The sequence below is a fragment of the Taudactylus pleione genome, unplaced genomic scaffold (assembly GCF_031769625.1).
Source record: "Taudactylus pleione unplaced genomic scaffold, aTauple2 ptg000041l, whole genome shotgun sequence".
Classification (NCBI taxonomy): Eukaryota; Metazoa; Chordata; class Amphibia; order Anura; family Myobatrachidae; genus Taudactylus; species Taudactylus pleione.
In genome coordinates, this window is record NW_028284443.1 from 24,163,871 (window position 1) to 24,181,164 (window position 17,294).

General features: G+C 43.6%; 1 protein-coding gene and 1 pseudogene across 1 annotated transcript in view; both read right to left on the bottom strand.

Moving 5' to 3' along the window:
- The window catches only part of ZNF277 (zinc finger protein 277), a 105,709-nt gene that overhangs the window by 46,465 nt on the left and 41,950 nt on the right, over positions 1 to 17,294 (bottom strand). The window lies entirely within an intron of this gene.
- Positions 4,865 to 4,983, bottom strand: LOC148538037 (5S ribosomal RNA; annotated as a pseudogene).

Genomic DNA, 17,294 nt, shown 5'->3' on the forward strand with positions numbered 1-17,294 from the left:
TTAACTGCATGCTTACTAGGCGTTTCCATCTCTTCTAAAATAATACCTTCAATTATTCTATTTACCCAACTGCTCGATTCCTGAAAACAAAACAATATCTTGCATTTGTTGTTTTTCACTTTCAACAAGTTAAACATTAAGTTAAAGCTACAGTTCAATGAAGCAACCCCTGATTCCAAAGCATAAACTTCTAACTCCACCAGTCAGATCCCCAGACTCTTCATTCACTAATGAACATAGGCCCTCATTCAGAGCCGTACGCTCTGAGCAGAGCGCACGCTCTGAATGAGGGCCGGGCTCCATGAAAATGGAGCGTCCTCCTGGACGCTCGTATAGCTGTGGGTCACCACCCACAGGCTATACGAGCGTGCATTGTGATGGCTGCGATGGTCGTGACCATCGCGACCATCGAAATTGCGAGCCGGAGCTTGCGGTTGAAGTTTTCAACCGCAAGCTCCGGAGTGATTTTGGCTCTATCAGAGCCAAAATCACTCCCACTGACATCACTAGTGATGTCAGTGGGCCGGCTTCTGACGGGAGGCGTTCCCGTGGGAACGCCCCCGTCAGGGAGGCACGCCCCCGGCACGCCCACCAAAGGGGGCGTGCTGTCAATCAACATTGACAGCACGCCCCCTTTGATCGGACACAACGAGCGAAGGACTGGCGCATGCGCACGATGGAGCTCCCTCCGTCGTGCGCATGCTCAGTCCATAACATCGACCCACTTGCGAGCGGACAGCCGCTCGCGAGTGGGTCTGAATCAGGCCCATAGTTTTAACTGCTTTATAGCCTCCTTTCTAAAAAACGTATATGCCAAAGTTATTTTCATGCATTTATGAACTTTTCTGTTTACTTTGAGCACAGTTTGAACATACTTGAATGCTTCTGGGAGACTCTTATTACAGAAAATCTAATACTATGAGGGGTATTCAATATGAAAGGTTAACTTCCCTGGCGAAGTTAACGTTTCATATCGGAGTTTTTTTCTGCGTAAAGGTATGGTGCGCGCTCCCGCTTATCCCCGTCTTCAAAATAAAATTAATGAAAACGGGAAACTCCGAAGTTGGATTTGCGTAAAGTTACGAATTTTTCCTTAAAATAATTGTAAGACCCCCCTAAAGTTGTAAAAACATGGGGGAACACTATGGGTACCCCCGTTTTAGCCTTTAATTGAAAGTCGGGGATTTAAATAGCCGCAGCAGGTGTTTTTTTCCCGACATTGAAGAAGTGATGCAGAAGAGCACTTAGGTTATTTTTTTCATTTTTTAAGTGGTCCCATCAAATTTGGGGTACATGAAAATGGGTACTAGCATATTTTTAAGTCCCTAAAGTAATTTTTAAAAAATTCTGCATTTGTGCACCTGCCGCTATAATTCTATTCTAGAAAATATCTGCCGCATACTTGCAGAATAGCCCTGAACCTATTTCCCTATTGTTTAACAATTTTTTCCCATTTTTTTTTTCACCCCAGTTTTTAAATTCATTTTTTGGGGTGTCCCTATTTTTTTTTTAAACTTTTTTTGACACAGTTCTTTTTTAAATGTCAATCTCAGGGGTGCAGGCTATTTTTTTTAAGCCTGCACCCCTAAAACCCCAATTCTGCACTTTTTTTCGACACCTATTCAATGGTGAAAAGTTATCACCGTTTTTTATCAAAGACTTTTCAAAACTGCGATAAGTCTTTGAAATTGAATACGGTGTAAAACTAAAACCAGTGATATTAACGCAAAAAAGTTAAAAAGTGCGATATTAACACAAAAAACGATGTTATCGCACCCATATTGAGTACTCCTATGTGTGTCTTTTAGCTGCTGTTTCTGCTGAAAACCACCTTAGAAAAAGTAACTAGTTTTGGGCTTATGATGACACTCTGGCCCGGCACCCTTGTAATCCATAGTCTTTATACAGATCACAATGTCGTACATAGTGTTGCAGGAAACGCTGAGCACTTGAAATAATTCACTTCTCAGCCTTTATCTTGGCTTTAAAATGGCCCATAATCCTCAGCGGCCCTGAGCTATGCTTCTGACGTTAAGTTCATAATGCCCAGTCTTAAACGGATCTGGTCCCATTAATTCATTACCACTGGGGAGTGCAGGCCGTATGTCTCCTGTGAGGAGGCCAGTCCCACCACCTCTCCCCAGCTCTACTACCTAAGGCAGAGGTTCCCAATCACGGCACTCAAGGCTCCCCAACGGTTCAGGTTTTAGAGATATCCATGGTTGAGAACAGGTAGTTAAATCAAATTGACTGAGGTACTAATTAAGTCACCTGTGCTGAACCATGGATATCACTAAAACCTGAACTGTTGGGGAGCCTTGAGTACCGCGTTTGGGAATCTCTGCCCTAAGGCATATCTCACAACTTTGGTATATTGGAAGCTATTTCCATAAAAATAAGTTTTCATGTGACCATTTTCAATTGGGATGTAAACACGGCCACTATGATGCAGCCATGCCCTTCAGTGTAGATGTGCATAAGGAGAGCAGGAATAAATCTGCTGATCCATTTCCTCCTTCTGGCAACAACACAACCACAGGTAATATTATAAAGAAGAAAAAATAATGAGATATACAGTACTTGGTGCACTCCAGGGGTTATCAAAGTGGTATTCTGCCAATGTATTGTATGTTGTATTACATATCTTAAAACATAACCTTTAATTGTTCAAAAAGAAGGATATCATACCCAAAGTCATGGGTCTTTGGTGAAAATATATTAAAAAAAATTAAAGAGAGAAGTAAATAAAGTTAGAAAAATATGTGGATTTATAAAAAAAAGAAATCCACTGTGTCTGTCTCTTATATTCAAACAATCTTTATATTGGAAATATGCAAATTAACATACACATATATATATATATATATATATATTCAGTCACACTATAAAGAGAAATTAATTGTATAGTCATTTTCTGTGTTCTCAAGCTCTGGACAATACTGTTTGTTTACATTCAATACAATAGTTACACTTTCTAAAAAATAATTACTTGTTTAGACACAAATAGATACATAGTTTAGGCAGTCGAAAAATTCACTTTTACCAGTGTAAAACTTGTTACACTGGTTACGTTAAGCTAATGTGAGGCTGTCTTTTTTTTCTCTTTTAACACACTAGCTGTGGTAAACTGATATTTTGTGCTAATCTTGTAACAAGGTATGATATGTCCCTGTTATATGATGCTATTTTGTTTGCAAGAATCCATGGTTGTTATGTGCACTCGATCTCGGTTAGTATGTGATTATTGTCCCAGGAACATGTAAGTATATTATAAGAGTATCCCCTGACAGCACACCCTGTTGTTGTTATTTATTATTATTATCCTTTATTTATATGGTGCCACAAGGATTACAAAGTACATACACAAATGAGCACACAAGAAAAGCAGTTATTCACAGTAAAACAATGCAGGACAAATACATGATTTATAATCATTGTTGCATAACACCTAAATAAGCAGCAGGGTGCCAGCAACCAAGTGTTAGGTGCTGTTGTAAGTTAAAATATAAGTAAGGGAAGGAGAGGCATGTAAGGGAAGAGGGCCCTGCTCATGAGAGCTTACATTCTAAAGGGGAGGAGCAAACATACAGGGGTGACACAGATGGGCTGGCTTGTGAGGAAGGAACATGGAGTAGTGGGTTAGGATGAGCGCTGGAAAGCTTTGAGGAAGAAAGGGGAGGGCATTTGAAGATTAGGAGCCAGGAAGCAAAGTTATCAAGGAATTTTGAGCTAAGGCCAGGGGGGGCGAAAAAAGGCAGCTACTCAAAGAAGTTGGAAGAAGCGAATGTCACTGAATGGAAAGAATGAAATGGAGAGTTTAGAAGGTAAGAGATGGTGGGAGTGACCAGACGATAGAAGTACCCCAACACTGTGGCAACCTCCAGGCCAGTGAGTATGAAAGAATGTGAGGCCCTCAAAGGAGATAACTGCAGAAGTGGTATCAGATGGGTAAATTCAGGATTTAGTAATGGCTAGGAGATTCAAGGAGCTGGAGATGAAGCGGTCATAGATGTGTACCAGTTGATTATAGACGGAACTGGATTTCCAGAGGACACAGGAGAGAGGGACAGAGGGTCTCATTCAGACCCGTTCGCCTACCGTCTGGGGCCGGCCCCACTGACATCACTAGTGATGTCAGTGGGAGTGATTTTGGCTCTGATAGAGCCAAAAATTACTCCAGGGCTTGCGGCAGCGAGACCCTACCGCAGGGTCTCGTCGCAAGCCCGATGGTCGCGATGGGTAACCCACAGCTATGCGAGCATCCAAAAGGCCGCTCCAAATTTAAATAGGACGGCCCTGATTCAGAGCGAGCGCTCTGGTCAGAGCGTCCGGCTCTGAATCAGGGCCAGAGTTAGGAGGAGAAAGAAGGAGATTGTTAGGGTGGCTGTAGTGTGGGGTTGAGATTGTTTTATAGTAGGGGGATAAGGATAGTGTGGGCTTCAAAATGAGGAAGTGTGACAGCAGGTGGTGGGCAAGGTGGAGGTTTAGTGTGGTGTGGGTGGAGAAGAGGAGAAGTAACTTGGAGAAAAGGGATGGTACCAAGGAAAAAAAACAAGAAGGGCTTGTAGCTGGGGCACTCTTAACTCACAATATATAAAATATAACCTTTAATAATGATCCTTAAAATTATACAGATCTCCTTGCTAATTTAATTTAAATAAATGTGGCGAAAATATTTAAAAATTACTCTGGGTAATCAACTCCTACGATATAAATAATAGATTTCTGAGCGTCATATTCATATATAACACATATGTAGGCTAATGATTCCCATAGTAACCCTGGATTTAACAAACTCTGAAGTGTTATCATATGAACACTATGCGGTGTTAACACTTCGTCCCAATCCACCTCTTGTATGACCTACCTACAGCACCTGGTATTCCCAGGTGGTCACCCATCCAAGTACTGACCAGGTCCAATACTGTATAGCTTCCAAGATCAGACGAGATTGGGCATATCCAGTACGGTGTGGCTGTAGGCATGTTCGGATTTGGGAGAGCCTGGATGCCCTGGTATACACGTAGGACTATCTCGCATGAGGAGTCCGCTTTGTTCAAATAAAATTACAACTTCAAAAGAAAGTATTGCACAAGCGTACTTTAATTGTATCACAGATAAATTCATAGCCGTTGTATGCTTGAGCACAATATCACATATGTATAATCTAATATTCGTACATTTGTGCACGGTTCCATACCATGTCTTAATTTCTATATGGTGCAACAAAAATAAAGCCTCATTAGGTTTACAAAGTGCTATCCGCTAATGTATATCTGACCGTATTACAACGGACTTAAGAAGGTTTTTTTCTGTGACCTTTCCGCTGTGGTAACACGTGAAGGTCACAGTAAGGATCAAGTGCAATCACCCCCCCTATATGCTTTGTGGGTTGATCTATTGATCTTGTAAAGGTGAGATCCGTGACGACCGTATAGACAGACCTTTATATTGGCTGTTTTGTTATGTAAAGAATGATCTCTGCAAAAACATTAGGTAAATGTTATCTACTGCACTCGTTTGCAGGACATAATTACACAGCACATGCTAGTCTATCTGATAAATTAATATAGCAAATAATCTCCGAATAACTCCATCAACTGTAGTAAAGAACGAAGGCACACACCAATAGCGCTAGCTCTCAGCTGTTACATATGTTACACAGTTACAGGTGGAAAGATAATATCACTTCACCTTGAGAAAAAATATACCAGCACCACCTAAATTACAAGCATAGATGTCGTAAAGTAGAAGGTCTCATTCTTATGCACATGTAAAGTTTATGTATGCTTTTAAGTATCACAGCATAATAATATAAACTAACATCGGTACATCGTTCCATATAGTCTCTCATAAAGCAGGATTGTTAGGAAAAATACTAAACATGGGCATTAAGCCCTCCTAACGTCAGACCTATGTATATTTTGGTTTGTGTAACAAAGATTATATGCGGGTAGAAGAACGAGGGTGTCACCCTCAATCTACATGTCAAACAGACAGAAACACATGGGGTTAATAAAAGATAGCAGTAGGTAAGATATTGTACCAATACATAACCTCCACAAAATGCGGAGGCCAAACACCTGATCCAAAAAAACAGAAAAAAATCAGGCTGCGGGAAGATCACACTATTACGATTGCACACACTGTTTAAAACATGAATGTGAGTCTAAGCAGCCGCACTGACACGGTGGTTAGGTAGCTGGTATACATACGATAACAGGGTTACAGGAATGGAGTCCGGTCCGTGCACTGACCAAGCCTGGGGTTTCGGGAGAGGGGGTACCCCTTCTTGTGGGGGTCCCCACCTCCCCTGAGATCCCCGGTTTGGCCTGACCAGCTTTGGGTGAGAATGCTTTGGCCATAAAAACACTATACATTAACTACAAATGCAGAAACATACACAAATCACAATGATCTGTGTATGTTTCTGGCAAACTCGCAGCTCAGGAGGTTGAGTGTTTGACACTTCAATTTTTCTGCAAGTTTGCTCTAATCTCACCCGAGAATGAAATCTCAAATGTTAGTAAATTTTCAAACTGCATCTTTTTCATGAAAGTACTTCAGAGTTTGCCCGATGGTGAGAAGATTCGAGTTTGCAATCTTATTTAAGGAACGCTCTCCCAAACCCACCCGAGTTTGTCTTTAGTAAATTTGCGAGATGAAAAACATGCCTAAACTCACCCGAGATTATCATCTCGACCAAACTCGAATCTTAGTAAATTTACCCCATAGTGTAGATGAGGGAATTGGGAAGGAGAGAGCAGCAATAATAGTGATAAGAGTAAGATACAGGAACAATACAGTTAAAATGTCTAAAAATCAGATAAAAGTAACAACAGTGCTAGTAGATGTAAAGGCACAACTACAATAGTATCTGATAAAAAAAATTAGTTTGGAGCTGTTAAAGTTGCAGTACTTTAAATTTAAGATAAAATATTCTTAAAGATGTTTAGGCGTTAAACAATGGTATATACTACAGTGGTATAGAGATAAATTGACAGTGGTACAGGAATGATTTAAACATACATACAAAAATTAAAATTGCAGCAAACTAACTGGTAGTTTCTTGCAATGCTGAAGCAGGGTGTTGGATATAGGTGTGTCCAGATTATAAAGAAAGCTGGTGGCTGAATTGCAGGGTATCCAAAAGCTCAGAAGATCCTTTTAAATTGTTTCAAGGTTGTAAAGAGTTCTTTTTAACTGTTGTCCTCCTTTGTTCCTCCTGTATAACTCCTGTCTAAGGGGTCTATTTACTAAGCAGTGTTAGGAGACAGAGTGAAAAGTGATAAGGTGCCAGCCAATCAGTTCTTAACTGCCATCTCACAGGCTGTGTTTGAAAAATGACAGTTGGGATCTGATTGGCTGACACCTTATCACTTTTCACTCTGTCTCCTAACACTGTTTAGTAAATAGACCCCTAAGTCTTTAAATTATGCTGTGCATGTAATACCACTTAGAAAAAAAAAACACTTTGCAATAAAAATCTATGCAGCCCTGTAACAGGCCTGCAGCCTGTACTCCAGGGTTGCCTACCTTTAACATTCTCTTCCCGGGAGAAGCCCGGGTAAGAGATTCAGCAGGGGGCAGACGGGGCGGGGCTTGACGATTCGCGTCATTAAGCCCCACCCCCTCGCAGTAAAATTGCCGCGATTGGGCACAATTTACATAGGGGGCGGGGCCAAATGCTGTGATTCATGCAGAATCACAGCTTAAGCCCCGCCCCCTTCACGGAGACCCGCGATTGCCGCGGGTATTCTCCTAATTCTGCCCACTTCACTAGGAAGTGGACAGAATGCGGGAGAAATGCCTACCCTTCCGGGGGTGCGGGGGGTTACCCGAAAAATCGGGAGCCTCCCGCGAAAACCGGGAGGGTAGGCATGTATGCTGTACCCTACGTTGATATTCAGGTTTTTCATATGGTGTTTCACAGTAGATTGGATGTCTCTGTTATATCAATGTTTGAAATTGAGCACAATGGCTATTTAATAGCTGGCATTCAATATTGATCTCGTATTGGGATGTCATGAGTCCCTGCTATATTGCACTGTTCAGTTTTTAATATATTGTGCAGTTAGTTTTTGTATGCATGTATCAGAGTTCAGTTATTTAAATTTACAGTATACTCGGCAGAACTGCACTCGATCTCTGTTGGTATAAGTTTATTATCTTAGACGCGTTATAACATAGTGTGGAAACTTCCCCTGAAAGCTCACCTTGTTGATATTCAGGTGTATTATTATATTGTCTAGCAGTAGATTTATCGGCTATTTAGCTTCATTTATCGCTTGCAGGTTATACATTCCATGAATTGTGCTGTGTTTGCAGTCAATCCCTACTACAAACTAGTTATGTACTGAAAACACAATGCAAGAGATTTCACAGATGCATTTAAAAGGCTGTAGGATAGAGGGAAAAAAGGGAGAAAAAATACTGGAAGCAAAAAGTGCAGAGAAAATCAGACCAGTATCACTAGGGGCAGCTTTCCAGACAGAAGAGGACAAAATCCTGTAATTTGCAATTTAATGTACATGATTCAGAGCTGTACTTTATTAGAACAACAGTTGCGTATTTGGCAGATGCCTTTGCGAAATTATGCTAATGCCAAAAAGATGCAGCATCGGATCCCTCTGCATGAACATCTGTCATCTGAGTAACCCTCGGGTTACTCATGATGGCCGGGGAATCCATACTGCAGAGGCCAGTTAATCTGCATCAGGAGGATGCAGAAACTGGCCTCAACACGCCTATAAGTCGGTGCAGATGCCCTCGTTTTGTAATTCACTTCCCATCACCACGCCCGCGCCGCCTCCAAATGGCCATAGTCTGTCAATCAGGCTGCGGCTTCCCTGACACAGCAGATGCGCACTGTAGATCCGGCACATGCACCATCGGAGTTGTGCGTAAAACATTATGCTTGCGTATCACTCTTCATCAGGCCCATAGTCTGGCAGATGGTAATGAAGGGCAAGTTGCTTTAGTTAAATATATAGGGGCATAATGACTGAGGTTTAGAGCCACAAATTTCATTCAGAATATACAGCCCTAAGCTTAATTCCCTTTATCTTTATAAGGCTTCTAAATATTTTTATAAGGCTTACTATACATTTTACTTTTAGCACCACAACATAAAACGAATGCTACAGAAGGGCCAGACATGACAATTAACTTATCCCAGGCCCATTTCTTCTTGGGAGGAGAGTTTAGACAGTATCCCCTGTATCTCGCCTCATTAGTAGATTTAGATACACCAAGTAGCGACAAGCCAATGTGTACCCTACACACGTCCCAAAGTACTCGCAGCTCAGTGATACGGGGGTCCACACAATACATGGTCTAACACCAAAGTAGTTATATTGTTACCATAGACAAGGAAAAAAATCAGATCACTGTTACTGTCCCAGCCATACGTGAAGCACCCGCAAATCCCAGTACCATGTAGCCACCTTCTCCCTCTGTGAATGTGTGATGCCATCATGCTAGGCAGGGTCTCAGTGCTGCAGGGGCTGCGCTTTATATCGAATCCAGGCAGGGAGATGGTGCATGTGTTTTTGGGCTGAGCAGTGCCCCCCTTACCTGCTGGGCCCCCAGACATGTCTCTTCCCCATTATGGCAGCACCGGTTGCTTGGACTATTTAGGGGTTGGGTACGGGATTCCGTCGGTCAGAATCCCGACATGGTCTGATAGGTTAGGATACAGACACCTGGTAAGTATCCTAGCCCTACCCCTAATCCTCCCCACATCCTAAACCTAACCCTCCCCCCCTAGTGCCTAACCCTACTACTTACCGTCGGGATGCTGGCACCAGGATTCTGACTGGTGTCGGGATTCCGAGCATCGGCATTCTGACAGCCGATATAGTGACTACATCCCTTATCTAGGTTTAACTAATGCTCCACTCTGGGTCAGATGATTAAGCTAACTAATTTAACTTTATGTTTGAGCTCCTGTCTGAGATCAGGCATCCTAAACCGATTGTACTCTTGACACTCTTAGGAATTCTGGCACACTGTCCTCCAGGCTCTCCTAGTAATTCTAGCAACCTGGTTGCCTGTACTCCTAGCATGCATGGCTTCCTGGTACTCCTATTACTTCTGGCATCTTGTAATCCTGCAACTCCTCATTCTAATACCCGCTAATGCTGAACTACTTGGGGTATGTTACTAAAGTGCGTGTTTACAAAAGTGGAGATGTTACCCATAAAAAGCAATCAGATTCTACTTATCATTTATTTAGCATTTTGTAGAAAATTATAGCTGGAATTTGTTTGGTTGCTCTGGGTAACATCTCCACTTTTGTAAACTCGCACTTTAGTTATGTACCCCTTGTATTCCTGGTACTTCTGGCATAGTGTGATCCTTATCCTTTGGGCACCAAGTACTCTGCCATTACTGCAATCTTGTGTTACTGTCCTTGCTTGCCCCCTCACAGACACCTCCCTGCACTATGAACTCACACTATAGAGGTTTTGAAAGCATATCTTTAAATAAAAGCATCATCTAAAATCTTAGGTCTGCCAGAATATATGTTACAAGAGGACACAATGTAAAATGTACAGGATGTGGTTGCACAGGATGAAAAACAAAGTGGAGATGAATCAGCAATGGAAGGTAAATGCAAGGCAAAGCACTTATAAGACAATACTATAAAACTGAAGGAGGGCTTCCATATTATTTAAATAGATCTAAATCAACTTGAATTGATATAATATGAATATTATGTTGAGCAATAAGTATCAAAAACAACCAATATTAATTATACATCTGCTGTCAACATATAAATTCCACATTGAACAAATTAACCAATAATTGTAGGGTTGACAGTTTAAAATAATAATTGTTAAAAGATTAAATATGACTCAACGGTTGTGCAAATACAACTGTAAAACAGAGCTATGTTAAAACATTATTGTGCTATTAGCAAATAATTGTATTAATTTCTGAAGTACCTGTAAATTGCAGCTTTGCCATGGTAACAATAATGTTTCCTTCAATGTTTTAGTCTGATGGTGTTTCAAGGGGTTGAACTTGTGATATTTTTAGATACGAAAGAAATATCCTCACGGCAGTAAAATTTATATACTGTTACATTGCAATGCTCCAGAACAAAACTATCAATTTTTTATTTCTGCAGTCTTAGTTATATAATATTTCCCACTGAAGTGATGATTATTATTAACATAAATTACACAATATGCCTTTGGAAATAGCATCTACATTAACTTACTCCACAAAAGAAGCATTTGCTAGTTAACATAAGCTGTAAATGTATCATGTATACAGTATTTTTTATAGTAGCCACTGCCATCAGTAATAAGTGACATGCCATCAAAGAGAATGGCACTTTGCCGGGGCTGCACAATAGCTCCCAGCTCACTACCTTCTTATTCAATTTTTTTCTACATTCAGCAGCAGCCACTTAGTTGCATAGTCAGGAAGAGCAATGACATTCAGTCGGGTGTAGTGAGACCATAGGACTTTTATATCAGGGGAAAGGTAGGAGTAGAGCGCTATTGTGCAGTGCCAGTGAAGAAGGATTTTAATGGATGCCATCTTCTAATTGCTAGCACTGCTGGTTTTTAGTGCAGAAATATTTGGCATATAACAGTTCCTCTTATGGTCCAAAAATATGTCTCATCTATTCACTTAAACTATTTTATGCTTATTTCTAGGTGTATTTTTTATGCATAAGCCCATAAGCCCTGTGTGTCTGCCGTCGGACGTCCTTGTCTTTTAAGTATTTTTATATAGGAACTCTTTTAACCACTTACCTGGCATGTTCACATCAGATGCGACCACACCAGGCTGCGCTTTCCCTGACATGGTCGCATGATCGCATCTGATGTGACCAGTCAGAAATGCCCACTGGGCGGCTGTGTGAAGATAATTTTCCTTAGCGGAACCTCCTGGCCATTCTGCACCTGCTTCTCCACCCCTAGTGTGTCCCGATCATTTTGACCAGCAGTGACCGGGCAGCCTGGCGACATCCCCGTTAGGATCTGAGGGCCTGATTCAGAGACTGACGCTCTGAAAGAGCGCTCGCTCTGAATCAGGGCTTTTCTTTTTTGTGCGGCCTCCTGGCCGCTCGCATAACTGTGGGTGACCACCCATAGCTATTGCGAGCGGCCAGGATAATGGTCGCGATGGTCAAGACCATCGCGACCATCGGGCTTGCGACGAGACCCTTGCAGTAGGGTCACGTTGCCGCAAGCCCCAGAGAGCTTCCGGCTCTAATAGAGCCGGAAGCTCTCCCACTGACATAACTGGTGATGTCAGTGGGGCCACCCACAAATGGCAAGCGTTCGCTTGGGAACGCCTCCGTTTGTGAAGCCACCCCCCCACCACGCCTACAAAACTGGGCGAGCTGTCGATCAACATCAACAGCCACCCCTTTTGTAGTGAGCCACGGAGCGAGTGCTTTTTGCGCTCGCTCCAGGGCTCGAGCTTGCGCACTGGCATACCATCGACCCGCTTGCGAGCGGGTCGGAATCAGGCCCTGAATTTGTTGTGGACCTGGGGTGGTAATAGGAGCAGACACCTGAACAGATTTAAATTGAAAAGTGGGTGTTTTAATGGGTGCAATTGCAGACCTGTACATGGATAAAATAAAGTCCAGAATATTAAGAAGATGGTGATGATTATAAACTGTAGTGAAGTAATAATAAACAATGTCCGGTTAGTGGCAGAACTAATAAAAAGTTTTTGTAATCCAAAAGGGTCACTGCAAGGCTGCAGACAGGAAAGCAGTTACTGATGAGACTGGTGAGATGAAATCCAGAGAGGTATAGAGTAATTGGATTAGCAGCAGCTGATGAATTGAACTGAGGACCTCATTCAGAGCTGCTCGCTTGCAAAAAGGGTCCGGGTTAGCAAATCAAGCGCTCACTCTTTGCGCTGTAAGGACGCCCTCTATGTCTTAGTGAGCGACGGCAGTTAGCGCACGCTGGACTATAAAACCTCCCACCTGTCACTCGCAGCACAAGTCATCTCCGGGAAGTGTCTGATTAATCGTGAATATCGAGGGCCATCGGAGCTGCTCGCAGCGCTTTTGATTGACCTAAGCTACCCCAAGCACTGCGAGCAGTTCTAGCTAAAATACAACCAAGTCACGTGTGCAATGACGCTACTTTGCTAATTATGCACGCCCATTAAACGCTGTTCTGACGGTCAGACACGCCTGCATTCGCACAAACACTCCCCTGTTCACAAGCACCTTCCCCTGTTACCACCCACAAACGGCGCAATCTGTCACTCAAAGTAGCGGCCCGAATGCGGGCTACGGGCGAGCACTTTCCCATCGCACTGACTGGTTCTCGCACGGGCATTGCGAATACGCATGCGCAGATTGCGAAAAATCGCTCAATGCGAGCGAGCGCAGCATAGCGTCCGGGTCTGAATGAGGTCCTGAGATGGCTCAGTGGAGAATGAGAGAGCTAGGTAAAGGAGGCAGTGTAGGTTCAGGGTTAATTGTACACACAGGTCCTTTGGCAGGGAAAGGGTAAGTAGAAGGTGCAGGATGCTTCCAGCAGGAGACTGGGAGCAGGCATAGCGGTGCAGGCTACTTGGAAGCTGGGGTCCAGCAGGAGCACAGGTGAGTACTCAAACAGACAGGTTTACTGGAGCACAGGCACTCTCTCACAGCATACGCTGTGAAACACGTTGCACTGGCAACTATGGGAAGCTCTGAACTCCCTTAAGTACCCAGTGCAGAAACGTGATAGGTCAGAGAGAGCATGTGACATGCCAGGACTATAGCAGCTAAGTCACATGACCAGAGGCAAGATGGCGGCGCCCATACCAGAGTGGAATGGAAACACCACCAGGCTTACCCCGGCCAGAATTACAGTGCCCGTGGAACACTTCGCACAGCCAATGTCCGGCGCCAGACACCAGCCCCTCCGCCGGAAGGGCCACGCCACAGCGCACTCACAGGTAATACCAGTCGTCCCCTATGCTGGGAAACCCTGGTCGTGTCACCCCCTTCCCGGCGGCTGCAGAGAAGAGCAGATGCTGGGGAAGCCAGCGTTCCCTTCTCCCACTGTGAACAACCTGGCAGCTCCACAGAGTAGCAGCCGCAGGGGAAGCTAGCGGCGCCCTACCCCTGCGTGTATACTCCAACAGTTTCATGGATCAGAGCCGCCGGAGAAGCCAGGGCTGCCTTTCTTCTGCATTTATCCAGTGGCTGCAGAGAGCAGCAGCCGCCGGTGAACCTTGCGTGGCCCCCCTTCCTATGCATACCCCAGTGGCTCCAGAAAGGGAGCAGCAGCAGCAGCTGTCGGTTAAGCTAGTGCCGCCCCCCCCCTCCTTCCCCCGTTTACACTACGGCGGCTCCAGCGAGCCGAGCCGCCGGAAGTCAGTGCTGGCCTCAAAATGCATATACCTTCCAGCTGCAGAGAGCAGCAACTGCCGGGGATGCTTGCATCAGCAGGGGGAGGACTGATCATTAAAGTAGGTATGGCCAATGAGGGTTTCATTATTGTTTCACACCATCGATGTTAAACATCGATAGTTAACCCACCGATGGCCATCCCTATGATAAAGAATCCACTGCACTCTGCATGTGGGTGCAGGGAAAGGGGGGGGTAGTATGGAGGGTGGTAAGGAGAGGTAAAAATCTGGAAGGGAGGGGAACAAAAATTAATAATAAAAAATACACTAGTCATGGGGGAGGAGGGGGGTGGAAAGTGATTTTATAATGGGGGTCTATGGACACGGGGGTGTTGCGAGACACCTCCTACACATTTTTTTAAAATATTTAAATAGATTTTTAAAAATACCTTTTAAACTATATTACATAAAAAACGCAACAATTTCTGACTAAATTGGTAAAAATTTGTCAGTTAAGTAGTAAAACACAAAGGGCCCGATTCAGACCCGCTCGCAAGCAGGTCGATGGTGGCCCACAGCTATGCGAGCGGCCAGGAGGCTGCTACTAAAAAAAACCAGCGCCCGCCCTGATTCAGAGCGAGCGCTCGCTTTTTGCGAGAGCCTCTGAATCAGGCCCAGAGTACAGTATGATGGATTTTGGCCTTTATGGACCAGTTGGTTGACAAGGGCTCCAGTTTTTGGGCTCCAGGGCTCTAATTTAATCAATTATTGGGAAGGTTACTTTGGGGACAATGTAGCTATATCAAGGTATCAAAGCGCACACTTCAGAGGGACATCTATTAATTGAACTGCCCAGATAAAAACAAACAGAAAAAAAGGCAGTGTCGTGACCTTGAGTACTTTTATATTTCCATGAGTTGAGGGGATGCTGGTTAATACTTAAGCTCTGCTCAAAGAGAATGGTCTGGCTATTTGATTAATCAAAGCATTGTCTTCTTTTTTCTAAACATTAAAGCTACATACACACACAACGATTTTGTAAATGAACGATTTTAGTAAACGATTTTCGTTAATTTTTTTCAAGGGAAAAATTAAAGAAAATAGTTTACTAAAATCGTTAATTTACAAAATGAACAATTTCTTTGAACTACAATTGATTTTTGCATATTAACTTAATGAAAATCGTTGAGTTGGCCAGTCTGACTGAACTACAAATGTAAACACGCATGAACGATAATCGTTCAAACTCAGAAAGTGAACGATTTTTTTCAACGATTGAACGATATCGTTATCGATGATCATTCAAAAAATCGTTGTGTGTCTATGCACCTTTACTGTGCTCTCAAGTTTATATGGGTGTTAGGTATACAACTTTTTTAGCTTGGGAGGAGTTAAGGAAGAGAACAGTTACAGCCATTTTAGAGGACGATGGCATTATGCAGATCTCAGGAACTTAAATAGCCAATATTTTTTTTTTTACAATCTTATCAAACTTCCCATATCTACATTCGAGATGAGCGGTTCAGTTCTACTCTAATAATCTCATTCACCCACAAACGCTGTCCCTCTATGCTGTGCTCTCTGGAATCCCAGATCGGTCTGTAATAAACTGGTACTCATCCATGACCTTTTCATTTCCAACTCTTTGCACTCTCCTAGCAATACTGAAACCTGGATTTCACCCTGACACCACTTCTCCTGCAGCTCTCTCTGGGGGCCTCTCCTTTTATCACATCCCTCTTCCCAGGGGTCACCATGGTGGTGGTGTTGGCGTCCTTCTATCGCCTATTTACTCCTACTAACTCAAACCCTCTGAAACATCCCTTACATTTTCTACATTTCCGGTTCATGCTACACCCCTTTTCCAACCAGTACAACTCTGAGTAACTGTCATTTATCGTTCCCCTGACCCTCCCTCCAAATACCTTGACAACTTTGCTTCCTGGCTCCCTCACTTTCTCTCTTCAGACCTTCCCTCCATTATCCTAGGTAATTTCAATATTCCAATTGATATCCCTGCAGAATCCTCTGCCTCTAAACTCCTTACCCTCACATCTTCATTTGGTCTCTCCCAGTGGACCTCCTCACCCCACATAACCTCACTTTCCACTATTTATCAATTGATGGCACAACTATCTCCTCTAGCCCCAAAGTGCAGGGTCTGAGTTATCCTGGACTCCTCCCTCTCCTTCAAACCACCTATCCAGCACCTCTCACAGTCCTGTTGTTTCCATCTCAAAAGTATTTCCAAAATCAGACCCTTACCCAGGATGCTACTAAACCCTCATACACTTACTGGTCATCTCCAGATTGAACTACTGTAACCTCCTCCTATCTGGCCTCCCCGACTACCATCTCTCTCCTCTCCAGTCTGTCCTCAGTGCTGCTGCTCGGCTCATCTACCTCCCCTCTCCTATAAGCCATCAACTGGCTCCCTTTCCCCTTCAAGATTATTCAACTCGCTTACAAAGCGCTCACCCCTTCCTCTCCTATTTACATCTCTGACCTCATCTCCCTTCACTCTCCTGTCCACCCTCTTAAACAAATGTACACAGCCTCTCATGCCAACTGATTACTTCCTCCCACTTCCACCTCCAAGATTTTGCCCGTGCTGCTCCCCACCTGTGGAACTCTCTCCCTCTCCCCATCAGACTCCCCACCTCTCTACAATCTTTCAAACGTGCTTTCAAGACCCACTATTTCATCAAAGTCTTCCAACTATCATCCTAACTTGATGCTACATGCTCTTTCCTCCCTGTCTACCCCATCTGTGTCATGCCTGTTTTTCTGCCGCTCCCCTTTAGAATGTAAGCTCTTACTAGCAGGGGGCCTGATTCAGAGCCGGACGCTCTGACCAGAGCGCTCGCTCTGAATCAGGGCCCTCCTACCTAAAAATGGAGCAGCTCCTGGCCGCTAGCATAGCTGTGGGTGACCACCCACAGCTTATACGAGCGGCCAAAAAGATG